This window comes from Pleurodeles waltl, chromosome 3_1 (genome assembly GCF_031143425.1).
Source record: "Pleurodeles waltl isolate 20211129_DDA chromosome 3_1, aPleWal1.hap1.20221129, whole genome shotgun sequence".
NCBI classification, from domain to species: Eukaryota; Metazoa; Chordata; class Amphibia; order Caudata; family Salamandridae; genus Pleurodeles; species Pleurodeles waltl.
In genome coordinates this window covers 603,099,500-603,113,263 of record NC_090440.1, presented here as the reverse complement: position 1 = coordinate 603,113,263, position 13,764 = coordinate 603,099,500, and positions in this window count along the sequence as shown.

The window sequence follows — 13,764 nt, the reverse complement described above, 5'->3', positions numbered from 1 at the left end:
AGTTGAGTACTCAGCACTTTGCGAAAGTCTTTTTCGAGCATGAGGCTGTTGTACAGTTGAATTCCAGAGAGTGGAGCCTTGTAGATGTCCCACAATCACTTGTATCTGAAGCATCAGGTGGGTAGAAGGCTCAGGGCAGTCTACCTTAGGAATCTGGTCAGTTTGTAAGGGCTAAAAACTCAGACACCCTCCCATGAACACTGTCTTATGCAATAGGCGTAAAGTTTTAAATGATGATCCATCTTAGGTTGTTCGGTAATGCATGCCTGACAGGGCTGGATACGGGCATATGAGAGAGAGAGAGAAACCGAGAGAAAGAGGAAGAGTGAAAGAGTGTGTGTGTGTGTGTGTTCACGCACGTGTGGTTAGTTTTACACTTTTTAATGTTCCTTCCCAAAATATGGAACGATGAAGCAAGCAGAACTCCTAACCCTTTATTACTAACGACCTTTAAAAAAGTTATTAGCAACTTGTGATCATATTGTGCCTCTCTCAAACGTCTTTTCAAAAGGAGAGAAACTAGAATGCAATTAGAGTTGGTTCTACTACAGGGCTAGAGAAAAATGGCGGCAGCTTGCGGGGCTACCAGTGAGTTAACACATACAGAGAAGGCCATACACAATCAGGAAGTGATTTAACATGCATCGCTTCCTCATTGCTCTGGCTTTGATCGTGCAGCACTAAAGGACCCGGCCTGCCCTGCCAGTGTGCATTGTGCTTTATAAATACACCGCCTTAAGGGAGATAATCCACTTATACTTTTAGATCACTCTGGTTCTCAATGTACCTATGAGATGGCTAAGCTTTGGTTGTCTACATAAATCCTTGTTTTTTTTCCTAACAGCCATAGCAAGGAAAAATTCAACTGGAAATGTATGATGCCGCTTGTTATAAGAGACCGTTTACTACATTTAGCAGCAGGATAAAGATGGCCAGTTGGCTTGAGGCACTATCTGCCTCATCTATACATGTAATTTATTGAAATTAGTCCCCTTTGAGTTTGTAGTTAACTATGAATAAGGACATGGGGTCTATTGACTGATTTAGTGTTTGGCATATGCTTATGCGATTAATTCATCCATCCTCTGCCTCTGCGCCTCCACCACGAGAGGTCCACTAAGAATCCATTACTTCATCTGTTGTACTTAGAGTGCATCATCTGCCGGCAGATCGATGGAGGTAAATACTCCACACCTCCAAGGAAAAGAACTACAAACAGCCAAACCCTCCACACACTCACTCTACAATCAACACAAGCAAGATGTCCTTGCTGCGGAGGGTCTTGACAATCTATGTGGGGGACGTTGTGGACCAAATGGCTGCTGCACTACAAAATCTAAGGTAAGGCCAAAACAAAACAATTATGAAAGCTTAACTTTTAGTTTAAAGTGAAATGAGTTATAACATTTTGTATGTGCTTAAACAACATATATGGAGAAAGGCAAAGCATACACCACACCTATGCCACTATAACCTTTTCAAATGGAAATTAATTTTGGCGATCAATATATGTATGTATATATGTATATATAAATATATATGCATATATATATTTATATATATAGAAGGTGACATAAAGCATAATACGACAAAATAAAACAATTAAAACCCAATCAACAAATCATAAATAGTGAAATAAATAAGAATGCAGTGTTACATAACACCCAAACATAAAAAAAACACAACAACTAAAGCTTGAAAACAGGTAAAACCATTTAAAAATGAATCTAAGTAATAGGCAAAATTCTATCATAAACACATACATCAACAGCACACAATTAGTTAGACTCAGAGAGCGGAGAAGTTGGCCCTGAGTCGCCACATGGCCATCAAAAAACGAGGGAGCACAAAAATCACTGGCCTGCTTGTGTCTGGTTTTAACATCCTAAGGGCCACTTTGTGTTCTCTGATTTCCCACTTCCGACAATGCAGTAGTGTCCATCGACATCTGCTGACCTTGTAAGCAGTGGTAGGCGGTAATTTTAGGAGGGAGGGGGGTGGGCAGCATACTCACACTCATTCATTCACACACGCACACACATCCATTCACAACACTCATCAACATTCAAACATACACGCACGCACCAAACATTAATTAAAAAAACACACACACTTACCTTCTCACACACACCGTCAGCCTCTGAAGTCCCAGGAGGATTGGGACTGCTGTCTGACCTCACTGGCTGACCTTAGGTCAGCCAATGAGGGAAGGCAGTAGTCCCAACTTCGTCACAGAGTGGGATGGGGTCAGTGAGACTGCTGACCCCCCCCCCACTCTGTGAAGAAGTGTCACCGATTGACACTCACCCTGGGGCCTTCAGGGCTTAAACCTGAAGCGCCCAGGTCGAAGTCAATGGGTGATGCTTCCCCTCTTCACGAGTGGAAGGGCCTCGAGGCACCTTTGTAGAGCTGAGGAGGTCACGCCCATAGGCGCTGTGACCTCTTCAGCCCAGCAAAGTTCAGCTCAGACTGCCTGATCTGACCATGAAGAGTGTCTGTCAGACTGACCTTTGCTCAGCCTGACAGGTACTCTTCATGAGGGGCAAAAGGTGGGGGGAGGGTGGCCCCCCGCCCTAAAGGACAGGCTGTGGCTGCGGCTGCTTGTAAGGACAAAAAAACATAACATATTCAGCAGAGTCTAGGGATTCACCATAAATCGGGTACTACCCATCAACAGTCATCCTATTTTTAACTCATTTTGTAGTAAACAACTGTAAGGGTAGCGACCCATAACGGAAAAGCAGAAATAAACGCCGGGCCTGTGGGAGTTCAATTTCATCCATGAACTCCTCCCTGTGAAAAGTGTCCTTACCTAAAAGAAGAGCTTCTGACAGTGCACCACAGCTGACCCCTGAATGCAAAAGGATATCTTCATGTTGCCAGTAAGCCAATTCAACATCAGCCTTAGTAACTAATGTAGCCTCTTCCGGAGTGTCCCACATATTTTTCAAAACGTTCACTTCTTTAAAAAAAAAAACGTACACTGATTAAAAAGTATTACACATTCAAATACTTTCAGAAGGCACACAAAATATTCACTCCCGTAAGGAGGGCTATTATTTTAAAACACCTTGTTATATTTAAAACAGATACAGATTTTTAAAGTGTCAAACTGTGTTGAATCAATCATCAAAAGTTGCTCTCCTTTTCAAAATATTGCATATGATCTAAAGAATTATTTCAAATAAATCTTTTTGCTATGTTTGGATAGTAAACTACAAGTACCATAATGCCTTTCAATACTTATTTTCAGCTCAGGAACTATAAAATTGTTATTTCCTTTATGTACCATACACATAAAATGTACTACGTAAAGAAAATTCCCCTACATTTAAAAATGTATATTTATATATAGTTAAGACCTAGTTTCCATAGGAAAAGCTTTTTGTTTTGCCAATAATTTTGGCCCCATTTGATGAATCTTCACAAAAATGTCAAAATGAGTACGCTCCTGAGTTCAGCAGCTCTGTTGGAAGTCTCAAGATGATCTGTCGAGCGAGGAACGAGAAAAAGGGGGGTCACAAATGCATTTTCCCCATGCACTTTCCCATAGGGTTTTTAGACACAACTACAGCCCGAACCGCTGGAAGGAATTTCACCACATTGGGCAGAAAGCTAGCTCTCAGTCCAGAAAGAGCCCTTTTTGTGATTTGGAGTAAATCTGTTCAGTAGTGTTCGAGTAATTAAAGAAAAAAACAAATTTGTATATCGATGGATGTGGATCCTCCGCGGATTCACTAGAGCTCATGCTGAAATCTAATTGGCTGCAGACACTTCAACCAGGAAGTGTTGCCAGCCATTTTGGGACCAGGGAACAGTTGAGTCCCCCCGAAAAAATGAAATAGAAAAGGGAGCATGGTAGGAATATCCTGACCCCCCTACACCTGGTGGTAGGATCCCTGGAGAACCCCACCTGTTCCAAAAAGCATTTTGTAAAAAATGCTTACAGCGAAAATCGCAAAAGATCTGTGGATCCCACCAAAAGTAATTAAAAATAACAAGCGTGGTCTCCTGTGCATGTTTAAACCTTGGCCCCCTGGTGGGCTGCTCTCAGAGTCAATATTGAATGATTATGTTGAGAAAGGGGGTCATGTGGCCCCTCTTCCCGTGGCCAATTTCAGCCCTGGGAACCACCACTCCCCGGGACAGGCCACAATTTATTAAGGTGGAGGGGGTTTGTGTGGCATCCCTGCTAAGACAATTTAAGGCCCCTTGGACAGCCACCTCACTGGGGAAAGGCCAATCTGTATGATGGGAGCGGGGGCGCACGGACCCCCTTCCGTGGCCCATTACAGGGCCGGACCAATTTAGGAAAAAGGGTATAGGGCAGTGAGACCCCCCTCCCAGGCCATTTTGGGCCCTAGGGACCACCACCTCTCTGGACAGGCCCTGCAAAAATAAAAGAAAGGGGCTGCGTGACTCAACCTCCTAGAGCCATTAATAGCCCTGGGGACCGCCACCCCTCAAGGTCAGCTCCCTGTGTCCCGAGGTGCCCACCCTCAGGGCATAGTTGTTTGCTTTCATTTCCAAGTGAGAGCAAACAGTAAATCTGCTCCCAGCAGATGGGAGCAGGAAGATTGCCCCCACCCACTGGGAGCAGACTTTTCAACTGTTTTCCTGGCTGCTGTCAAGCAGGCAAGAACAAAGATGAAACAATTGCTCATTCATGCAAGGTGCAGCATTTTTTGGCCTATATATTTCACTAAAAAAACGAAGGTTACAGGGTTACAGGGGCATTATACTTAGATTCTGAATTAACTTGTACAAAACCAATGAAATTCAGCAGTTATAGTTATGGTTAACTCAAGTAACTATAACTCGCACCCTGAGGTAACAATAACTCGCGCCCCCACCATGCACAGTTTTCTCATCAATAAAGTTATTGCAAATGGTGCAGTGATAATATCAAGGTGTCACAGAAGGTGTCATCAATAATGTAATATGTGGAGTAATTAGATGCGCATGGTGAAGGCACGAGTTATAGTTACCTTAGGGCGTAAGGTATAACGTCCCAGTAATCTTTGTTTTTTTCAGTGAATTTCTATGTTATTTTATAGCACACACCCATGGATCCACGGATCTACAAACTGGACAAAAAAACAAAAATGGGAAGTTGTTTGCTGCAAGGGGTCCCGGACCCCTATGTGTGTCCTATGCGGTCACAGGGGTCAAAGACCCCTATGTGTGTCCTATGCAGTCACAGGGGTCACACATAAGGGGTCAGGAATAAACTTACCCCTTATGTGTTTTTGCACTCTTACTTTCCTACCCCCTCCAGCCGATGCGACAAACAAAATGGTGGCCACAACTGCTTGGTCAGGTTGCATCCGTCCAATCAGGGCCTTGCTTTTCCCCCAGACTCGCAAACTCGGGACCCGGATCCGGGGAGGATCCACATTCCTATATATATCTATATTTTTTTAAACTCTATTATCTCAGAAACTACTGAACAAATTCATAACAAATCACAAAAAGTGTAATCTGCGTACCAAGATCTAGCTTTCTGCCAAATTTGGTGTAATTCTGTTCAGCAGTTTGAGCTGTAGGCATGTCTAAAGACTCTATGGGAAAATTAATGGGGAAAATGCATTTTAGGACCCCCCCCTTTTCTCAGCCCCCACTGGGCAGATCACCCCGAAACTTTTAAGGTAGCAGCTGAACTGAGCAAAGTATACATTTTGAACATTTTGTGAAGATTTGTCAGGCGGCGCCAAAGTTATTGGCAAAACAAAAAATGCTCTTCCTATGGAAACTAGGTCCTAATATATATAGAAATGTATATATATATATATATATATATATATATATATATATATACATTCTTCATAAGCGTGGTCCTTCCTCCAGACCAGCACCACGGCGGCATGGCACAGACGACACCACAGCCCTCTTCCTCGGTGAATTATATTGCATTTATTAGATATTTTATTTTATTTCATTTCAAGAGTGCCAAGATACAGACAAACTAAAAATGAAACAGCCTATGCGTTTCGGCTGTATGCCTTTGGCTGGGTCTCAGCTATAATCAGGTTAGACATCTTTTTATTAATAAATATCCTTTCTTCTTTTCAATGGCCCCCGAACACTAGAGCTACAACCTTATTTACAAGATATGGTGCATTATGCAATCTATTTTTTCTCCATGTTGCTACCTGTGTGCGTTACATCATTATGTCATCCTTTTTTTGAATTATGACCAAGCATTCTCTATTCATTCATTTAATCCTACTACATTTCCCTGTGATAAAAATTCACATACATATCCTCTCCTCCATAGTCATTGCAATTCCTGTTCACAATGATTCAATATTGACAATGATCAAGAATATACCATACAAGGTAACTGTTACACATACTTTCAACGCATCAATAGATCAACTGCACAAAACTGATGTATCATATCATTTCATTGCTACAAAATTCTTTAAAAAATAATTTCCGTTAAAGTGCACAGTGACTGAGTGGAGATCAGACAATATGATTATGGCATTACACCCTCAGTCCTGACAGTCGATCATATGTGGTATTTCTCGATATATCATTAATCACCCTTCTAGATATTGAAAGGCTCTTTATCACACCCCTAAAGTGCACAGTGAGTAATTCTGGACCACACAACATAAATAATACATTGAGTCCCTGACGTCAACCATTATCATAGGAGGGCCCTTAATAACCTATATTAGAGCCCATGTACCAAAACCATAGATAGACATTAGATGCTAGGTGCAAGAGTTCTATGTTCTATAGACTTGCCATTAATGCATGGGGCTGACATCCTACAGTTCAACCATCTCAATGAACTTGCTGCTCAATGATCTATATCAAAACTCTTCATCAAAATTCTATACATTCATTAGATTTAACATGTAAAAGCATCACAGTATGTAATATGCAATTAATGTATAGGGTTGATTTATTGCAATTCTAACTATCTTAATCACGGATGGAGTCATAGATCACATTAATGATAGCCACAGTGCAAATATCCTGTCGTGCAAAGTTTTAAGTACATATATGCACTAATGTGCAAAGAGGCATCAATTACATTATTTGAATTTGAGATTAAAGGTTCAAGAGCATCACAGTATGTAATACACAATTGATATATAAGGTGGATATATTGCAATTTAAACCATCTCAATTATGGATGGGATCATAGCTCACATTAAAGGTATCCTAAGTGCAAATATGCTGTCATGTGCAAACTTCTAGGTGCAAATCCGCAATAGCGTGCAGAAAAATATCGATTACACTCATCAAATTCAAGATGCAGAAATATCATAAATTATGGGCACATAAATGCTGCATAAGGTTGAGATGCTACAATCCAAACATCCCTTAATCTTGTATATATATCTGTAGCTCATATCAAGCAACTTCAAAGTGTAAATATGCTATTGTATACACAGTTCTAAGTGCAAATGGGCAATAATGTGCAAAGAAGCATGACATTGTAATAACTTCCACTTCACAGATGGATATGTAATTCAGCATCCAAATTGTGTCCATACGGAGCGTCCATTCCCACCACCAGTATCAACCTTGATTCCTCACTTCACAATGTTTTCTCCCTATCACCATGTCTGGGGTGGGCCCTGATGTGCTTAATTACATAATATTGAAAAGTGGCCAGGGAGTGAGCATGATACTTTTCAAAGTGAGTGTGAGAAAAGACGGGTAATTGCACAGGCCCCCTAACCTTTTGCCCCCATTTTTCACTTTTTCCTGATGTGTTCCTGACTCTTACGGTGCCCTGAATACTACTAACCAGTCCCAGGGCCTGTACTCTGTGTAAATGAGTACGAAAGGTAGGCAAATTATAATTGGCTATGTCAACCTACCTATAAGTCCATAGTATATGGTAGAGCATGTATGTTTAGGGACCCAAGCATAGATAGTGCCCCCATAGGTGCACTGCTGAGGTTCTCAGTGTCATTTTAAAGGCAGGCCTGCCTTGCTGGCTGGTTTTAAACTAAATTAATATGCAAATTCGACTTTGGAATTAAAAGTACTTCCAAAGTCTTAAATTACCTTATTGTTACACATAAGACAATCCTAAGATGTGCCCTATGTGCTGGTGTAACCCTAGGGTTGAGTGTCATGTAACTATAAGCAGGGACCTTATAAAAATAGCTTTAGAAGCCCCGATGAGGTAAAATTGCCATATTCGTTTTTCCTTCACTGTAGTGAATTGCCTTCATAGGCTAAAATGAGGAGACTTTTTTAAAATTAATTAAGTTCCCTTAAGTGTCAGATACTTTGAGTTTGGTATCAAATCAATTGTTATAATAAATCCCACAACTTACAATCGTTGGATTAAATATAACTAGTTCAGGTAAAGAGTTTTAAAACTCTACCTGAAAGTTGCCAATTTCAGCTCTGTAGTACCCTTTGCTGACTGGCCAGCCTCTGGAGGTCTGGCCAGGCTGCATTGATGAGGTGTGAAGTGGCCTTGGCTGACAAAGGATGTGCCTGGGGGAAGAGATCTGCCTCTGCAAATGGTGAAGCAGGAAGGGGGGAGGGCGTCCAAACTGGACTTCAAAGGCAGGGAAGGACATTTGGAGCAGCCCAGCACCTCCCTCACATCCTGCAACACCAGACAATTAAGTGCCCTCTTGATTAGATTAAGAGAGGGTAAGAGAGGGGTGTGTTCAAGCTTTTTAGCCACACCAGTGGGTCGTCTCAGCCAGATCTAACCTCCAAAAATCACGTTCAGCCATGTTGGATTTTTGAATAATGTTGCTCCCTGGGATTGATTTTTGCAAGTCATCAAGGGGAAAGGAGCCTGCCTGTGATTAAATACCCAGGTCCACCCTGTTTTTCACCCAGAAGCAAGGATAAATATGGTAGAGCTGCACCCACACCTCAGATCCCTACAATGAAGAACCTCAGAAGAAAAAGGACTGCCCTGCTGGACCACTGACCTGCACCTGAACACTGCACTCTGAAGGACTGCACCAGCTACACACTTGCGTTTACCACCAAAAGGACTTTGCCTGGCTTCAACTGGTTCAAGAAGGGAAACCCTGTTTGCTACAGGTGAAAAATAGCTACCTAACCAGAGTCCCCTGCATTGAATCCTGAAGAAACCGACCAGCTAACCACTGCCCTATGGCCAGTTTGGAGTTTGAGCCAGTTGCATTCTGGGAGTTGGAGTCTGCACTTTCAAGGAGCAACTCAGAGCTTCTGGAACCTTGAAGTGAGCTGTGGGCTCCTACAGGACCTTCAAAGACCTTCTGGAAGAAGATCCAAAAGTTTGGAGAAGATTGGTGAATGTTTTTGAAAAAGCTCCATAAAGGGACCGACCCGCCGCAGTGAGTCTAGCCGACTTGCCTCAACCGTGCCCCAACCTGACTTGCAGGTTTGTCCAGCTGAAGAAAAGAAAATCTCCAGAAAAGTGACTAAGTCCGAATGTAGAAAATTGACCGGGATCTCCCGCGCAGTGTATCCGGAGAGGGCTCCAGGGACGTCGGATCAAGATCCTTTTATTCCTCAAACCTGTAGAACCACTGTCATTTTGGCTTTAGTCATTTCCAGATTGGACTATGGAAATGCGCTTTTACTCAATCTGGACAAAGAATCTTTGCACAAAATGCAGTTGATGCAGAATACTGCTGTTAGGCTACTATTAAATTTGCCTCGCGGGGCCTCTGTTAAGAAGTGCCTTAAAGATTTACACTGGCTTCCGGTACTCCAGCGGCTCTCTTTTAAAGCTCTCTGCATCACCCATAAGGCTGTCCATGGGATTGGGCCTATGGCTCTAACCACAAAGCTGCATTGGCACAGGCCGAAGCGACTGCTGCGCTCGGCCTATGCCTATCAAATTCAAACATCCCGCACAAAGAAAGTAAAGTGGGGAGACAGAGCATTTACCAATGCGGCGGCAAAAATTTGGAACTCTCTACCATTGAACATACGGCAAGAACATAACTATCTAACATTTAGGAAATTGGTCAAGACTTGGCTGTTTCCTCAATAAGCTCGGGAGTTTCTTGGCTAGTCACCCTGCCTCACCCAGTTAGCGCTTCGATGCCCTTGGGCCGGAACGCGCTCTATAAATACTTAATACATACATATATACATACATTCAGGTTTGGCCCGGTTGAAGGATTTCGTCAAAAAAAAATCATTTAAGACGAGGTCTCCTGTGACGCGTATCTGAGCAAGGGATCCAGGAAGGTTGGATCGGACTGGTGACTTTCTCCCGCTAAAGAAAATCATCAAGAAAACAACGAAGTGTGAAGGTAAACATTTGACTGAGGCCTCCCGCTTGTTGTAGCTCCATCGCAGTCTGCCTTCAACTTTGACTTGCCCCGGTTGAGGTGCGACCAGATGACCGTTTTGGCGCTTTTCATTTCTATGCGCTAGAAAACAGTAATTCCTTGAAAATTCATATCGCCGGTTCCCCTTGTCCGATTTTAATCATTTTGGTATAATTTTAAAGATAAAAATATAATCTTTTTTTTATAAATTGGTGTTGGATTTTTATTGTGTTTTGCTTATTTACTGTTTTATGATTCTTAAATGCTTTACACACTTGTCTCCTAAATTAAGGCTCGTTGCCAAGCTACCAAGTGTTGAGCTGGGTTTAATTTATTGAGACCTAACTGAACCTAAGTAGAGGTTAGTGGCCTATTGCTAAGTGTAGGTACTTACCAGTCCTTAATAATATTCCACTTTCCTACATTTTTGTTGTGCAGTTTTGGAATCCAGTACTTGTGATTAAAGTCACAATACCGTTTTAAGTGAAATGAGTTGAAAATCCTCCAAATTGACCTAGAGCAAAAGTATTTTTTATTTTTCAAATTTGGAGTAATTCTTTAGTTACCTTTTTTTTATTTTTCTAAATTGTTCTGATCAATTGGTGCCAACGTTTTTTTTAAGTGGCACAAAACTTAAGGGAGACCTTGGAGCTTGATCTGGCTAGCCTACCTACACTCAGTACAGCTGAGCATAGGGTGTTGTGCAGAAAGAGGGGATTACCTGCTGCTAACAACCTTAGGAAGCTGTGACGGCCAAATCCCTTGAAGCATGGGTAGTGCAGATGGAGGCAGAGAAAGCTTCAGAGGTAGGAAGGGAGAGGGAAGATGTCCTCTCCAACCTCCAGGAGGAGGAGGAGGATGATTGCCAAACTGTAATCTCGGCAGCTAGGGCCCCATCCAGAGCTAGTGAGAGGGGAGGGTCTGTGGCATCAGACCAAGAAGAAGCAGACCTGGACCTCAGGGAAAGGGAACTTGAGGCCCAGGTAGCCCTCATAGCTTTGGAGGCAGAAAAGTTGGCCCTAGAGAAGAAGAAGTGGGCAAAGATGGAACAGAGAGATGGTGGCAGTGACAGAGAAGCTAAGATGTCCATGGGTGAGGGTTTTGTCCCAGACTACCCAAAGGGGTGAGGACCTTTGAGAGGGCCCTCCAGATGAGGAGAGTTAAGCCTCAATACTGGGGTTAACTTCTGTGGTAGTTGATCCCCAACTCTGGGAGGGATAGGCTTCTGACCTTAAGTGGGGAGGAGGCAGATTCATACCCTAGTATGAAGAGGTGCTTAACTAGACGTTTGGTCTGACCCCAGAGTAGTACAGAATGAAGTTCAGGGACACCCAGAAGGCCAATACCCAGTCTTGGGTTGATTTTGTGGACATCTCAGTTAAGGCACTAGAGGGCTGGATGCAGGGCAGCAAGGTAATTAGCCTTGAGGGGTTGTACAATTTGTTCACGAGAGAGCACATCTTGACCAATTGTATCCAAGAAAGGTTACGCCAGCATCTAGTGGACTCTGAGCTGACCAACCCCAAAGAACTGGGGGAGGCAGCTGATGTGTGGTTGAGAACCAGGGTGATTGTCAAGCCACAGGGAGGAGACTCCAAGAAAGGGGGGTCAAGTCCCTAAAAACGTAAGGAGGGAGGTGGTAAGCCCACCACAGAGACTCCCTCTGTAACCTAGAACCCTAAGAAGGAGGGGAGTAAATTCCACTCCCACTCTGACAAGCAGAGGCAGGGAGAGCTAGGGTTAAAAGAGCTCTTGGACAATAAGGCCTGCTTTGTCTGTCAGCAGACAAGTCACTTCAGAGGAGATGTAGCCTGTCCAATGAAGGTGGTTAGCACTGAGCTGTCCAGTGTAGCCGTGGAGGAGGAGTCCTCAGATGATGAGATCCTCATAGCACTGGGCTGGTAGACAGGACCAGATAGTAAGCTGGTGATCCCTGAGGGTGGAGGTAGGCACTTTCACCCCATTCAGGTGAATGGGATCCCTACCACTGGCCTGAGAGACACCTGTGCCAGTCACACTATAGTGAGTGACCGATTGGTGATCCCAGACATGTATGTCCTAGGAGAGACCAGGAAAGTCAGGATAGCCACAGGTGAGGTCACCTCCAATCCTGTAGCCATAGTGCCCCTAGAGAGGGAAGATATCCTTCACTGGTTTAGGCTGGTGGTCAGTGCTGACCTCCCCCTAGACTGTATCCTGGGCAATGACCTCCCAGAGGTGAGTCTGATCCCCGATGTGGTGGTCACCCAGGGCACCCCTCACAACCCAAAGTCCTGGGGAGTTAGTCCCTACAGCAAGGAGACAGGGTCCTTGAGAAAAGGGAGGAAGAAAAGGAAGGGTAGGCCACTCTTAAAGAGAGTTCCAGGGAGCCAAAGGCCTTATGCCCCTGTAGGGGAGGGAGTCCAGAATTGGCACTGGTGAGGCCTCACCTGACTCCAACGAAGTCCTGAGTAGTGAGGCAGCTGTCCAGCTGCAGGGTTTTGCCACTGCACTGACAGAAGGGAGAGTGTAAGGAGGGTGTCTGCCACAGGAGGTGGTATCCCCTACCTCTTTACAAACAGCCAGAGGGGTGCCAGAACCTCACAGTTGCCCCTAAAGCAGCTCACCCATCTGTCAGCGGAGAGCTTAGGGTGTGGTTCTGGGTGCTGACAGCTGTCAGTAGCCTCTGCTGGGTGCTGGCCTTCATGACAGCACTGTAGTTGGCCTGGGAGGCAGACCCCAGGGCCAAAAGAAAAGTAAGCCCCTGATCCCATTGGACATGGTGGGGTTGCTCAAGTGTTGGGTGACCTCTATAGGTAAGCTAGGTGTTGCCCTAGCAAAGTTAGGGATAGGGAAGGTGGGCACCTCACTAACCAAGTTGGCAGAGAGCGAAGAGGAAGCCCCCCTGGAGTGAAGTTTCAGTTTAAGATGGGTCCTTTCACTGTTGGGATGGGTTCACTACCCAGAGGGAGTGACCATGACAGGAGGATGTAAGGCAGAGTAGGCCCTGCAAACAGACAGACAGTTTTCCTCACTGTCTTCCTCACCTGACAAGCCAGGAAGACTCTCCCAGGGTTGGGCTGCGTCTCCTGTGTGTGTGTGTGTGGGGCGGGGGGCTTGTGTGAGAAAACAGGGCTGATTGCAGAGGCCCCCTAACTTTTTACCCCCTCTTTTCACTTTTTGCTGGTGTGTTCCTGACTCTGATGGTACCCTGGGTACTGCTAACGAGTCCCAGGGCCTGTGCTCTGTTTAAATTGAGTATGCAAGGTAGGCTAATTATAATTGGCTATGTCAACCTACCAATAACTCCCTGGTATATATGGTAGAGCATGTAAGTTTAGGGACCCCAGCATAGGTAGTGCCTCCATAGGTACACTGCTGAGGTGCCCAGTGTCATTTTAAAGGCAGGCCTGCCTTGCTGGCTGCTTTCAATCTAAAGTTATGTGCAAATTCGACTTTGGAATTTAAAGTACTTCCAAAGTCCTAAACTACCTTATTTTTACACATATATGTCACCCCT